Here is a 15,123-nt window from a genome sequence, read left to right as displayed (position 1 = left end):
GGCCACTGAGGGCCAGCGCTGATGGACAGGCTTGTGGTCACCTGTGTTTCTGTCACACTCAGTAGAGGGACCACATGCTAATTATCAGCAAGCTCTGGGCCTTCCGGCAATGGCAGGGAGACTTCATCTTGGATGTGACCATGAATAATTCATCAACCTGGTTATCTGAAAATTTGTGGTCATCATTAGCATTTTAATGAAAAAAAAATGCAATCATTATCCTAAATCTGTTTTTTTTAATTTCTGCTTTTTTTTTCCTTTTCTTTTTGTCTCCCTCCTATAACAGCTTAACCATCTCAGTCTTTCCTGAGTACTTGGAAACTGCTGGGGTCCCTGACAATGTGCTGACTGGTCGTCGCTATGGGCAGACGGTACCCAGAGGCTCACTGTCATCCAGGCAGCTCATGTACGTATGGGATTTGTCTCTCTCTTTTTCCCCCCTTTAATTTTCCGTGTAGAATATGGCAGGGTACTGAACTGGTGAAGGTTTATAAGCTATACATGAGAGTATTCAGAAATGCAGGAGAATGGATTGCTCTAGGGTAAGTTTTTAATATTGAATTATGGGAAATGGTACCTAAATTAGGATTTTTATAAACCAGTGGCCCTATAAGACAGACCAGAAGTGTGTATCAGCAGTCTCTCTTTTCTGTTTCAGTGTATTCACTTACACATAGGTAGTTTGTTTGTTTTTTTTGCTTGTTTGTTGAAGCTTTCCTTTTTCATTGCAATATATAACATTTGAAACAATAGCAATGCCATAAATTAGAACTACTTCCCAGTGACTTTAAAAATACCTTTGAAATTAAAAAATTCATGGACCCAGAAGTGGTCCTCAGGGTATGTCATTGTTGAATACATGTTGGCGAGAGAGTTCCCAACTCTAATATCTTACCATTCTCCATAGGAGCAAAGTGTTGATTCCCCAGTGATGACTTACTGTGTCTCACAAGAGTTCCCTTTTTCCAGTATTAGTCTTTTGGGAATGTCCACAAACGCAGCCTTTTCCTGTTTGATCCCACTCTGATTAACTTAGGAGAAACATGATCGTTGCACATTTAATGATCTCTTATTTCTATAAAGTATAGTCTGTCTCAGACTTATTTTTTGCCCACTTTAGTCTCTAAACCTTAGGCAAGCTCTTTAGGTATTTACTTTTTTTTTTTTTGCATCCTTTGGACCTCTGGAGTTTTGGCTTCAAATCAGGGATGTGCTTTGGGTAATTCCTTGGAGTGCTTGTGCTCCCCATCCTTCCATAGCTATGTTTATTCATAGTCACCCTTAAGCCCCATTTCCTTGTACATTTCCTTTTTTTTTTTTTTTTTTGCCTTCATAGAAAAGTTAGAACCACCCTCAACCCTTCCTCCAGACAATTGCTTCTAAAATAAGCCAGGTCATTAGAAGAAGTAGCGGAAGGGAGAGCTGACAGCAGAGTCGGGGCTCAGACCAAGCACACCAGTGTTAGAGCCACTGGGTGGGAGCAATGGCCTTTACACGTCCACTTTTGTATCCTTCAAGGGCATCACTGTATTACCCTAAAATCAGCGATTTTCATAGTGAACATAATCAGAAAAAGTTTACCCTTGTGATACTGTAAAACGGAGATTGGCAAGGGGTGGCCCTTGAGTCAAATCCAGCCCATTCCTGTTTTTGTAGGGACTAACAAGGGTTTTTATATTTTTGAATGGCTACCTGCCTAATCTTTGTTTTTTGCTTCTTGGCCCTCAGAGCCTAAAATATCCACAATTTGACCTGTTAAGAAAAAATGTTGCCTATCTCTGCCATAGAAATATTTTGAAGGCATGTACTACAATTGAACCATATGAAATTGCTAATATTCAACTGTCTTTGACCTACAAAAATGCTGATTGCTTATGTGGTGATTTAGTCGCCACATCATGTCTGACTCTGTGACCCCATGGACTATCGCCCACCAGGCTCCTCTGGCCATGGAATTCTCCAGGCAAGAATACTGAAGTAGGTAACCATTCCCTTTTCCAGAGGATCTTCCCCACCCAGGGACTGAACCTGGGTCTCCTGCACTGCAGGTGGATTCTTTACCAACTGAGCCACCAGGGAAGCCCATGATTGCTTATGGTTCAGTCTAATATATTTCAAGGAACTTCTTCCTTTAAAATGGTTAAAATTTAAAAATTTGGGTTCTTGGGGCAGAAGAAGTGAATTACCTTAGGAAATTCACAAGTGTTGACCTGCTCATTTGGGCCAAGCCCAAGAGGGTGTGAGCAAGGCCTCGAGGGCCATCAGTACTGCTCGCCTGCCCTGGCTCTCCTGCCCTTCCTTCTCTCCCACTCACAGTGTGGACATTTCCTCCCTTTCTTAAGGAATTGCCATTTAAGAAGTTTCAACAGTAATAGGCACATACGATTATTTCTTTTGGCCTTCTCTCCTTGACTTCCTCTGTTCTCAGCGATGAAAGACATGGATTTTGTTTGTTCTACCCTGTGCCACTCTCTGCGTCGTGACTTTACTAGAAGTTCTTTGCTTCAAGTGGGATATGCCTTGGAAAGTTCATATTATCATCCTCATTTCACAGATGAGAAAACTGAGGCTTGAAGCAGCAGAGTAACTTGGCAGTGCAGAGTCGCAGTTTGAGCCTAGACTCATTGCCTTCTGCTTGTGCTCTTTCCTCCCGCCAGACTTTCTAGTGACCTGGTCATCCCTTGGGTGATCACTTATTTAGATATTGTGCGCTTATCTGTTCTCCACGCCATATCTTTCAGTAATATGGTCTTAGAAGCCTAAAAGATTCAACATCAAATGATGCTGATATCTGTCTCAAATCTCCTTTTCTTATCCGTTATTTGAACCCAGTAACTACAGGTAATCTGAAGGCCCTAAGAGAGAACTTCATATAGAAAAAGTATAATAATATAGAAACAGTGCTTTAAAAATCATGCAAGTAATATATGTTTAATATAGAAATTTTTAATTTGATTTTTATTTTATATTGGAAGATAGTTGTTCTACAGTGTTGTGTTAGATTCTGGTGTAGAGCAAAGTGAATCAGTTATACATATACATAAATCCATTCTTTTTCAGATTCTTTTCCCACGTAGGTAATTACAAAACATTGCATAGAGTTCCCTGTGCTCTACAGTATTATCTATTTTATGTATAGTAGCGTGTTTATACGGAGAAGGTAATGGCACCCCACTCCAGTACTCTTGCCTGGAAAATCCCATGGACGGAGGAGCCTGGTAGGCTGCAGTCCATGAGGTTGCTGAGGGTAGGACATGACTGAGCGACTTCACTTTCACTTTTCCCTTTCCTGCATCGGAGAGGGAAATGGCTACCCACTCCAGTGTTCTTGCCTGGAGAATCCCAGGGATGGGGGAGCCTGGTGGGCTGCCGTCTATGGGGTCGCACAGAGTCGGACACGACTGAAGTGACTCAGCAGCAGCATGTTTGTATTGATTATTTTATATATAGTAGTGTGTATGTGTTAATCCCAAATTCCTAATTTATCCCTCCCCTGCATCTTTCCCCTTTGGTAATTATAAGTTTGCTTTCTAAGTCTACGAGTCTGTTATTGTTTTGTAAATAAGTTCATTTGTACCAAATGTTTAGGTTCCACGTATGTGATATATGATGTTTGTCTTTGTCTGTCTAACTTCACTTAGCATGATAGGTTCATCCATTATTGTTGCAAATGGCATTGTTTCATTCTTTTTTTATAGCTGAGTAATGCATGGGTGCTTCAGTTCAGTTCAGTCGCTCAGTCGTGTCTGACCCCATGAATTGCAGCACGCCAGGCCTCCCTGTCCATCACCAACTCCCGGAGTTCACTCAAACTCATGTCCATCGAGTTGGTGATGCCATCCAGCCATCTCATCCTCTGTCGTCCCCTTCTCCTCCTGCCTGCAATCCCTCCCAGCATCAGGGTCTTTTCCAATGAGTCAACTCTTCGCATGAGGTGGCCAAAGTACTGGAGTTTCAGCTTTAGCATCATTCCCTCCAAAGAACACCCAGGACTGATCTCCTTTAGAATGGACTGGTTGGATCTCCTTCAGTTCAGTTCAGTCGCTCAGTCGTGTTGTTTGCAACCCCATGAATCGCTTAGTTGTGTCCAAATCTTTGTGACCCTGTGAATTGCAGCCCACCAGACTCCTCTGTCCATGGAAGTTTCCAGGCAAGAATACTGGAATAGGTTGCCATTTCCTTCTCTGGGGATCTTCTCAGCCCAGCAATTGAACCCCCACCTCCTGTAACCTTTGCATTGTTAGGCAGATTCTTTGCCATTTCGCCACCTGGGAAGCTCATGGCTGAGTAATATTCCATTGTATATACGCATCATGTCTACTTTAGCCATTCCTGTGTTGATGGACATTTAGGTTGTTTCCATGTTTTGACTATTGTAAATAGTTCTGCAGTGAACTTTGGGGTGCATGTATCTTTTAGAATTAGGGTTTTCTCTAGATATATGCCCTGAAGTGGGATTGCTGGATCATATAGTAACTCTGCTGCTGCTGCTGCTGCTGCTACGTCACTTCAGTTGTGTCCGACTCTGTGCGACCCCATAGACGGCAGCCCAGCAAGCTCCTCCGCCCATGGGGTTCTCCAGGCAAGAACGCTGGAGTGGGTTGCCACTGCCTTCTCCGATAGTAACTCTGCTGCTGCTACTGCTGCTGCTAAGTCGCTTCAGTCATGTCCGACTCTGTGCGACCCTATAGACGGCAGCCCACCAGGCTCCCCCATCCCTGGGATTCTCTAGGCAAGAATACTGGACTGGGTTACCATTTCCTTCTCCAGATAGTAACTCTAGCAGCCTTTAAGTCTTCAAAGCTTCAGCTTTCTCCACTGACTCTGATTTCCATTTTAAGTTCCAGCCCAGGGATTTATTTCTCATGATTTTGACTTGTTTTCTTTGTATTTAAAAAGTTGTTAGATCTTATTTAGTTTTTTCATGTATTTGAATTAGGCAGTCTTTTTTGTCTTATTTGCTTACCATATTGACTATAAACTTTACCGCTGCAGTCTGATTAAAGGATTTTTAAGCCTTTTGAATAATCTGATTATAATCCCTATTTCCTTAGAACTTTAAATAGAAATAGAAGTTAAATAAATATTACTTCAGTGGATGGGTGTTCTGCAGATCCTTTTACTGAGTTGCCTTGTATCTGAGTAACCACACTTGTGTAGTTTAGTGAATTGCAGTCTCAATGATGGACACCTCATTCTTCGTGGAATACCACTTTCCGTGCACAGCTCGAAATCAGTAGGTTAGGCTATAGATTGTCAGATGTTATGTGAACTGAAGCTGTGAAATTGTTTTATGAGGCCTGTCTCCTAGCAGTATTTTTAGGTTATTTATAAATATGGAAACATATTTCATGTCCTAGTAAGTAAGGTTCTATCTTGACTTTACGAGTAATAAAGAAAGGTTACTTCTATATATTTATCTTTCTCTGAAGAAGTAATCGTCCAAAGTTCAGTCATCCAAGTTAAAATCCCTTCTTTGTAAGTGTTTTTCTTTTTTAAAAATCCTTCTCTAATCTGTTTCGTCCGAGCTAGAGATTTGAGGTCTTGTTTTGTTGTCATAAAAAAAAAAACGTTCTCCTTTTACAAGGATGCTGTGATCTAGTGCTTTCCTCTGCAGGAACAGGGAGAAGGGAACGAGGTAGCCTCATGTCAGGTCTTCAGTGGTAGGAGTCAACATCCTGGAAGGAAGCCTGCTTGATGTCTGTGTTGGTTGCAGAAGGAGACTCTGAAAAACATGGCAGAATAGTTCTTGGAGAGCTGAGTGTGCATCCCGTTTCTCTTTCCAAACACTAGCTTTCTTGCTGCAAGGGAACCTGTTGGTAGAGTGTAGTGAGTACCTGCATGTCTAGGATTCCTGTAGGGGTTCTGAGCAGCCTTTTCCTCACACCCCATGTGAAGAGGATTGGGTTGGTGGGGATGGATAGCCTTATGGATACGTGGGCAGGCTTTGACTCAGGGAGAGATAAGAAGGCTGTGTTATCCTTGGGAGGTGGCCACAGCACTTTCTGCTAGGGGAGTAACTGGGCGAAAATGTCCCAGCCAGACTGGGGCCGTTAAGACCCATCTTCTGGGAGCCTCTGGAAAGGAAAGGAGAGAAATAAGCAACTTTATGGGGGCAATTTTGAAGCCAAAGCAAATAGAATTTGTTTTTCCAGGTTTCTTGGACATTTGCTCATTTATGCAAATTTGAAATTGTTCTTTGGGGAAGTGAACTTGGGTGAATTGAATGAAGGTCATGAAAACCATTGCAGAATGAAACCCATAGAATTCGGAAAGGAATGACTTGGTATATATCAGACTCACGAGACAGGTCAGTTTGTTGTTAGCATCTGTACCTTCTAGCCCTTCCTCGTATGAGAATGTGGATGGATGGATGGATAGATAGATAAGAGAGTATATAAAAATAGGAACTAGCAAGCTATTTGAATACTCTGTTAAGAATGTTTTGTTAAAGCTATATTTAGACTTTTTAGTCATTTTCTCTCTCAGTTTTATGGAAAATACTTAAATCCATGGGCTTACTCTTGATTTCTCCTTTGAGTTCTTTCTTGGGACTGTCCAATTATGGGGGAAAAACAGTTGATCCCCATCTCTTAGAATACAAGAACATTCCTCTAAAAGCTTAAGTTATATATTGCTCATTTGGAGTTTGATACCAATAAATCCACCATGACTTGGCTAAATCATGCATACCTGCTACCATCTTATCCTTGTGACTGGGGCTTGGTTAGGGGTAAAGAGGATTTCCTGAACATCAGGAGATAGACAGTTTTTTGTTTTTTTTTTTTTGAAGTCACTGTTTTTCACATTGAAGGATCCAATTTAAGCAAAACTTTAGTCACTCAGTTGTGTCCAGCTCTTTGCAGCCCCATGGACTGTAGGCTCCTAGGTTCCTCTGTCCATGGGATTCATCATGCAAGTATACTGGAGTGGGTAGCCATTTACTTCTCCAGGGAATCTTCCAGTCCCAAGGATGGAACCTGGGTCTCCTGCGTTGCAGGCAGACTCTTTAGCATCTGAGTCACCAAAGTAGACTTCTCTTTTTTATTTTTTTTCCTGGTTGAGTGACAGAGTGGAGTTAAGGCTGGACAGGTGATCAGAGCCAGTCAACAGATGCATTGATGCGACACCTGTTATACTCGTAATGCTGTGCTGGTTTTCTGGAGGGTTGAGAAGAGTTACATATGGTCTTTAAACAGTTGATGTTTTCATAGGTAGACATGACTAAAGGTAGTAACTGCATCAGGTAGACTCAAATTGTGTGATATAGCAATTTAGAGGAGAGGAAGGCTAGTAAAGATATGTATAATCAGTGAAGTTCAAGATCTAAAAATCAAACGTAGAGAACATCTTTCTCCAATCAGACACAGAGGTTGGGAATAGGTCTGATTCTGATCATGTAGATGGCAGAGCAGCTATGGGATTGCAGTGGTATTTGAAGGGCACGTGAAATGGGATATCATGGAAGGAACTCATGGATCGTGGGGTCACACAGTATGGGTCCATTGGAGTGCATAGCCTGGTGAGAACAAAGCATGTTCATAATAATGCCTGTTTTTGTTACTATTAATGACTGACACACACATAGCCAGACACTATTCTGAGCACTTCAGGTGTGTTCTTGTAATCCTCCAAGTCTCTGTGACATAGATGGTACTGTTATCACTCAGTTACAGACAAGGATACTGAGGCAGAGATGAGATAAGTAACTTATTTAAGGTTACATAGTAAGTGATAGAGTTGAGATTTGAACCCCAGAGTCAGGCTCCTGGGTGTGTGCTCTTAACCACTGTGTTGCCTGCTCCAGTCAATGTGAGAGTAGCAAAGGGTTACAAGCAAGAGATGTTACTGGTGAGAGAGAGAATTCCAGGGTCCAGATTGCAGAGGAACAGCTTCTGAGGATGCAGTGTCTGTTTGGTGGGCACATGGAGGTGTTGGGCTTCCTGGTGGCTCAGCGGTAAAGAATCCACCAGCTAAAGCAGGAGTTGTGTTTGATCCCTGGGTCAGGAAGATCCCCTGGAGAAGGGAATGGCAACCCACTCCAGTATTGCCTGGAATATCCCATGAACAGAGGAGCCTGGTGGGCTACAGTCCGTGGGGTCGCAAAGGGTCAGACATGACTGAGCAACTAAACCACCACCTGGAGTGTTAGTGATGTAGATGGGAGTTAGAGGTCAGCCGCATCAGCCCGTCCCGGAAGCAGGGGGCAGAGGCAGCAGTCTGGAGCACTTGCTGGATGCTGGGCTCTGAGGCCACAGCCCTGAATAAGGCGGGTAAGGTCACGGCTCCCTGGGAACTTCCATTCATCCTGGTGATGGAGACAGAGAGTGGTGAAGCTCCCTGACAGGGAACGTAATTATGGACTGGGGAACGTGCATGATGGAGAGTTAGTGAGCAGGGCCCACATGACACAGAGTGACATAGGGAAAGATGTCCCTGGAGAAGTGGCATTTGATCTGTGATCTGAAGGAGGGGACGAGCCTAGCCATGTGGATAATGAGAAAAGCCCAGTGCAGGCTGTGGGAGTATGGACAGTTCAAGGGGTGGAAAGGGAGCCTGTGTGGGCCCGGCATAGGGGCGTGGTGGGGCTTGGTGGGGTATGAGGATGGGGAAGGAGGCGGGGCTAAAGCTGACTCAAGGGCCTTGGTGAGGGGTTTAGATCATTTCCTCAGAGCAGTGGGAACCCACTGAATGTTAAATTGATGGGTGGCCTGGTCCCATGGGAGATCCAGGGGAGGGTAAATAGATGCACCTGTTTGAGCAGGCAGGGGAAGCGGGGAGGCTGAGAGCAGAGGGGAAGTGAGGTGGGGAAAGGACATTTAGAATGCTTGCTCTCATCTGGTACCATGAACGTTTGAGCTGCAGCTAATATGGCTTTTCTGGCTAGGGGAAGATGAGCCCCACCTGAGATAAAACTTTTTAGTGTTTGGGTTGTGATCAGGCTTCACAACAGCAAGACTTGATGGCTACATTTTGGCCTTTTCACTGCCTATTTGTACCTGTTTACATATAGGGAGAAATTTCAGAGCATACAAACCTAAAGATGAGACAGTTTTTGTTTGTTTGCTTTTATATAGGCCTTGAATTTATAAAATTCAAATTTACTTTATGTATAATAGATGCTTTTGGTGTGGGGAACAGAAGACACTTTGGAAATATTGTAATTAATTACGTTCTCTAGTCCATGAATGACTTTCTTATTTCTGGGATGGAGACTCAAAATGGAGACGCAATTAATTGCTCACTCACTCAGTACCTGTATCCTGCTGCATTGTCACTGTTAGAACCTGGATTTAATTCAGGGTGATGTGGTGATCAGCCTCAGACACGTGCCAGTTCTGACCCCTGACTTCTGAGCATTCCTTGTAGCCAGTGTGGCCGTGTGACCTAGTCCTGGTCAGTGGGACCTGAGAATTATTCCACCGGGATGGGGATGGGATTTTCGAGAAAGACTTACTGTTCTGCTGAAACCTGACAGATGAGCCTGTCCGTACCATCCCTTGCTTTCCTCTGCTTTCTGCCTCAAGTGCTGGTAAGTGTGAGTGTGAGTGCCCAGCAACCCTTGTGTCACCGCAAGGTAACAAGCAGAAAGGAAAAGCCAAGAGCTTCACAAAGATACCTGCCCTAACATTGTTCTTGTCGAACCAGCACTAGCAGCCCTGAGCCTCCCCACCACTTCTGGTTTGTTGAATCCAATGTTTGTTAGGTTTCTAATACTTGAAGGTGAACTCAATGCTAACTGAAGCAAATATGAAAATGTGGTGTTATAAGCTTTGTCCCGTCCACTGTGACAGCTGTATAACGCCCCTTGATAGTCAGTATGACCTTTAGCCTATGGGAAAACAGTTTCTGAAAAGGAAATTTTAACTTCTATTAAAAGTTTGAAAGTGATGAGTTGTGGCCTTAGAAATATAATTTTCAAAATAAATGAACTTGTCTGTGTGAACCTGCTGTAGCAGGTATCACGGAGCCGTACTTCATGGCCAGTATCTTCCTTATGGTCTTTTTTATGGTGCTCTTAGTCAGTGCTCTGGTGAACTACACTGTGTGTATTTATGGCTTTGTAGGAAACGATAATAGTGCTAGAGGTAATAGCATAAATAGTCTGATTTCTTAAAAATGTGAAGCTCCAACAGGCTTTATTGGATTTCAGGGTAATGGTCTTATTAAATTTTCTGCTTCTTTTCAAACTTTTTTATGGCTAAGTTCCACCCTGGTGGTTTCAAGAAATTTGGGGGCTGTTCTGTATTTTTATGGGGGGGGGGACACTTACTCTAGAATTTTCGATTGCTGAATTAAAGGATAGGGGAAATAATTTGGATTTTGTTTTTAACTGTCTTGGCCTTTGGGTGTAGCACATTTTTTTCCATGGGGAAAATAGAAATGGCCCTCTGGTAGGCATCATGGAGAATAATATAAGGTGTAAAATGAAATTGTATTCTAAGCAGTTAGGGAAAAAAAGGGACTATAAGTCATAGGATCATCGAATTATAACAGGAAAGGAATTTTAGACGTCATCTAATAAAATCCCACTTTTTTCATAACCTTAGAACTTGACCTATAACAATTAGTCATTCATTTAAAAAATAATAATACATGTGGTTACCCTGTGCACCCTCTTCTTTAATGAAAGATTTCCCCAAAGAAACAAGGAAACATTGTGTAATCCAAGGGCCTTCAGAAGAAGGATTTCTAAGCCACCTATTCTGACTTCTTCATTTTACAGACAGGAAACTGAAGCCCAGAGAGGATGAAGGTTGTTTCTTTCAGGTGGACTAGAAAGGATTAATAAGTCTCGGGCAGGTAGGCTCAGGACCATGAAACTTTCTAGGCTCTAACATCCTCAGTGCTGTATGTTGGAATCCAGATGGCAGATAGATGGCCTTGGGTGAGTTTGCTTTTGGGCTCATCCTTAAGCGCTGGTGAGGGCTTGACAGGCACTGGTGGGAGGCAGGGAGTCCCAGGCAGAGCACTGGGAGGAGCCTGGGGGTGGGATGATTTCAGGCAGTTCAGGAAAGAGTGCAGAGCCCATTCTGGCAGCCCTTTGGGGCCAGGCGGTAGAGGAGATCAGGGACAGGTTCAGGCCAGTTTGGGCCAGTGCATGGAGTACCTCGAGAGCCCATCAGTGGAGTGGGGATTGTATTTGGGAGCCAGTGGGGTGCTCTTAAAATAATACTGATGATGGTAATAGCTAACAGTGACATAACCCTGACTCTACCACCAGCATTCTGAGTACTTCACCTGCCCTCACCTGTTTAATTCCCACTAGAAGCCTTTGGTATAGGCACTCTCATCTCCATTTTACACTTGAGGAAACTGAGGCACTGGGAGGTGAGATGACTTAATCCAAAGAGACACTGATGGGACGATGTGATGGAGACAGGATTCAAACCCATGTCTGGCCCTAGAGTCCTACTTTTAATCGCTGGGAGTGTGGTCTGGTGGTGATAAAGGGGATGAATTCTTTTCAGAAGATGGATCTGTAGCAGGGGGCAGGAGAACTGGAATGAGGGCAGAAGGGTGATCAGGAGATGATTGAAGGCTTCCAGGAGAGCAATAAAAGCTTGGCGTGGAAATGAAAGGAGGAAAATTCCAGGAGCTTCCGAGATGGATCGGTGGTGCCAGGTCCCCAGTTGCACATGGGGGCTGGGGAGGGACAGTCGCAGATGACTGAGATATTGCTTGGCTGTCTGCCTAACTGGATCAGGGAGATTGAGAAGGAGATTTGATGGGAAGGTGATGATTTATTTGTGCAGAGCCCTCTTCTCTCACTGGTAAAACTGTCTGGGGAAAAAGATCCATGTTCGTGTGTCCAAACAAATTTCGGAGTTTATGTACCCTCCCGAGGTCATCTGTATTAGCCTGGTTTTGGGTTCACAGTAGGTCTAAGCGGTTATTTCTATTTCACTTCGTGACCTCCACAGTTCTGAGGCTGCTTGTCCTCTTCCCAGCGTAATACCGTTGGGTGGGAGAACAGGAGAGGTGATGGGCGGGGGTCACCTTTGTTTCAGCTTCCCCAGGAGTGATCTTGGCCTTCCGCTTTCCTGTGTGCCGTTAGGTCTTGATGGGAGGGCAGGTCACGGCTGGAGATGCAGGAGGCGGTGGTGTTCCTTTGTGAATGGGCATCCGGTGTTGGGAGGAACGCCCTGTTCTGGTCTCCGTCCATGGGTCAGGGCTGAGAGCAGTGTTCTTTCCTCCTCCTTTCTGAGAAAGGCCATCGTGGCCAGGCAGGTCTTCTCTGAGACCTCTAACTGCAGGTCCCAGCTGAAGGCCCCAGTGCCCCCTTCTGGGGACAGCGGTTGTTGAGAGATTGGTAGCTGATAACCTTGTAGGAAAAAAAAAAAAAATCCTGAAGTGGATGAAAGAACATGGCAGTTGCCCTTTGGGTTTCTGTTTCATCACTGTTTGTGCAGTTTGGGGCATTTTCTTCATCTTCTCCCTCCCTCTCTTCCTTCTTTTTTTCCTTCCCTCTATCATTCCTTTTCCCTCCATCCTTCTTCTTTTCCCCTTCTAATCAGAGGAGTTGCTAATTGTGCTGGGTCAGTAAGTGTGATTGGCATCTATTGTATTTGATTTTGGTTTCCTTCCCAGGGAAAGGTAACCCTGGCAAGTCAGATAAGCATTGGTTGTATGTGGAATTTATACAGTGTGCACTGTTCAGGGTCTGGCTGCAAGGGGAAGATAAAGGGACCGGAAGACCAGGCTGTCCCTGTCCTCAAGCCCCTTAAAAACCTTAGAAAGGCAGGATGCATATGTGAGTTCAAAGTCCGGTCTCGGCATTCATGAAAAGTCCATGCATAGATTCTCTTGTCTCATCTGTAACATGGAGGAGGTAATATTTGTATCAAAAGGGTGTTGTGATGCACAAATGGAACAGCCTTTCTGAATGCTGAGCTCTTCCCTTATCTCTCTGTTCTCATCCAATTAAAGTTTTCTGGATTGTACCTTCGAATGATCCCAGAAATGCTGGAGGGAGATGAGGGAATCTAAGCATTATGTTAAACTGCTTTGTGCATGTTTATTTCATTTCTGTCTAGTAACCATGTTTTTGCTCTTCTTATTTTCAAGATGAGAGAGCTGAAGGTCAGAGAGGTTATAAACAAAGTAGCATCACTGCCTGCTTCAGATGTGACCTGGAGCACTTATTCAGTATTTTACTGCCTGTTACCTCACCTATGGGCTTCCCAGGTGGCGCTAGTGGTGAAGAACCCACCTGCCAGTTCAGGAAACATAAGAGACATAGGTTCAGTCCCTCAATGGGGAAGATTTCCTGGAGGAGGGCATAGCAACCCACTCCAGTATTTTTGCTTGGAGAACCCCATGGACAGAGGAGCCTGGTGGGCTACAGTCCATAGGGTCACAAAGAACTGGACACGATTGAAGCAACTTAGCACACACGCATGCTCCTCATCTGTAAAATGGGGGTGATAACAATTTCCTCCTCAGTGTGTGGTTTTAAGGATTTAAGTGGTTAATATATTTGTCTTAAAACAATGCCTGGTAAATAGTCAATGTGATAAAAGTATTAGAAACTACTCAGTTTCCAAATCTCTTCTAAGCCACTTTGTGGTGAAGTCAAGATTGACTCATATGCGTTATGTGTTGAAATGGGATTAAATTACGATTTTTGAAATGTAGAGCAGATTTGGTTTTCATGGAGAGAGACTGGGGAAGTGATGCTAGAACCATCAGGAAAAGTCCAAAGGAGAGACAGGGAAGGATTTCAAGAATTCAGGGAGAAAGAGAGCTCCAGAGATCATGAAGAGATGGGTCAGGAGGAAAGCTCTATGTTGCTTTTGTTTTGCTGTGGAAAAGGAGCCATTTCCTAATGGTTTGATTAAAACACTGACTTTATCCTGGAACCAGCAGGTGAGCGATCAGTAAACTCTGTAAATGGGACCTTTGGAGTCGCTGCTTCACCAGCTTCCTCTTTCTTTTCACTTCCTGGAAGAGGCAGTAAGTAGACTATTAAGCTAAGGATTCTGCAGTCAGTAGATCAGGCTTGGAGCCTGAGCTCTGTAGCTTATCAGCTATGTGGTGTTTGCAAGTTTCCTAACCTTGATGTAGCTCCATGTCCTACTTTCGAAAAGAGGAGAATACTGGTGTTTCTACCTCCTAGGGCTTGTGAGTCTGAGAACAGTAGTGCATGGTGTGAATGTGTAGCTCAGAGGAGGCCTTCAACAATTGCTGGTTACTTAATGTTGCTGCTGCTGCTGCTGCTGCTAAGTTGCTTCAGTCATGTCCGACTCTGTGCAACCCCATAGACGGCAGCCTGCTAGGCTCCTCCGTCCCTGGGATTCTCCAGGCAAGAATACTGGAGTGGGTTGCCATTTCCTTCTCCAATGCATGAAAGTGAAAAGTGAAAGTGAAGTCTCTCAATCGTGCCCGACTCTTAGCGACCCCATGGACTGCAGCCTACCAGGCTCCTCCGTCCATGGGATTTTCGGGCAAGAGTACTGGAGTGGGTTGCCATTGCCTCCTTGGAGCTTTGGTTAGAAATTCAGGCTCAGTAGGCAAACCATCCAACCAATCCATTCTGAAGGAGATCAGCCCTGGGATTTCTTTGGAAGGAATGATGCTAAAGCTGAAACTCCAGTACTTTGGCCACCTCATGTGAAGAGTTGACTCATTGGAAAGGACTCTGATGCTGGGAGGGATTGGGGGCAGGAGGAGAAGGGGACGACAGAGGATGAGATGGCTGGATGGCATCACGGACTCGATGGACGTGAGTCTGAGTGAACTCTGGGAGTTGGTGATGGACAGGGAGGCCTGGGGTGCTGTGATTCATGGGGTCGCAAAGAGTCAGTCACGACTAAGTGACTGAACTGAACTGAGGCAAACCATACATGGTGACATTTAGGGGCACAGACTGTTCTAGATGAACCCCAGCCAAAACCATAAAAGACCTTGGCTCTTATCACTCTCAGTCAAGAATCTGACATGGAATCTTGAGTTGCCTTTGGGGTATACTTTTATCTGCCTCTCCTTTCCCTCAAAAAAGTGTCTTTGAGCTTAGAGGAGAACACAAATGGACACAGTCTCTTCTGCTGGGTTCAAAATACCTGGCCCCTCGTCTCCCTCCCGCTGATTTTGGTGCGTTGTTGCTGTCGCTGCACTGGGTCT

At 44.3% G+C, this 15,123-nt stretch overlaps 1 protein-coding gene across 33 annotated transcripts in view; it reads left to right on the top strand.

The window, feature by feature from the left end:
- APBB2 (amyloid beta precursor protein binding family B member 2) overlaps window positions 1–15,123 on the top strand; it is a 379,613-nt gene that overhangs the window by 151,481 nt on the left and 213,009 nt on the right. For 22 of the 33 annotated variants that reach the window (XM_060417054.1, XM_060417047.1, XM_060417039.1 and 19 more), the window contains one exon: window positions 287–406. The exons of the other annotated variants lie outside the window; for them this stretch is intronic. The gene's annotated coding sequence lies outside the window, so the exon portion shown is untranslated. The remainder of the gene's footprint in view (window positions 1–286; window positions 407–15,123) is intronic. 33 annotated transcript variants of the gene reach the window in all.

The sequence above is a fragment of the Ovis aries genome, chromosome 6 (genome assembly GCF_016772045.2).
Source record: "Ovis aries strain OAR_USU_Benz2616 breed Rambouillet chromosome 6, ARS-UI_Ramb_v3.0, whole genome shotgun sequence".
Lineage (NCBI taxonomy): Eukaryota > Metazoa > Chordata > Mammalia > Artiodactyla > Bovidae > Ovis > Ovis aries.
The sequence above is the reverse complement of the archived record's forward strand: the minus strand, read 5'-3'. Positions and strand labels throughout refer to the sequence as shown.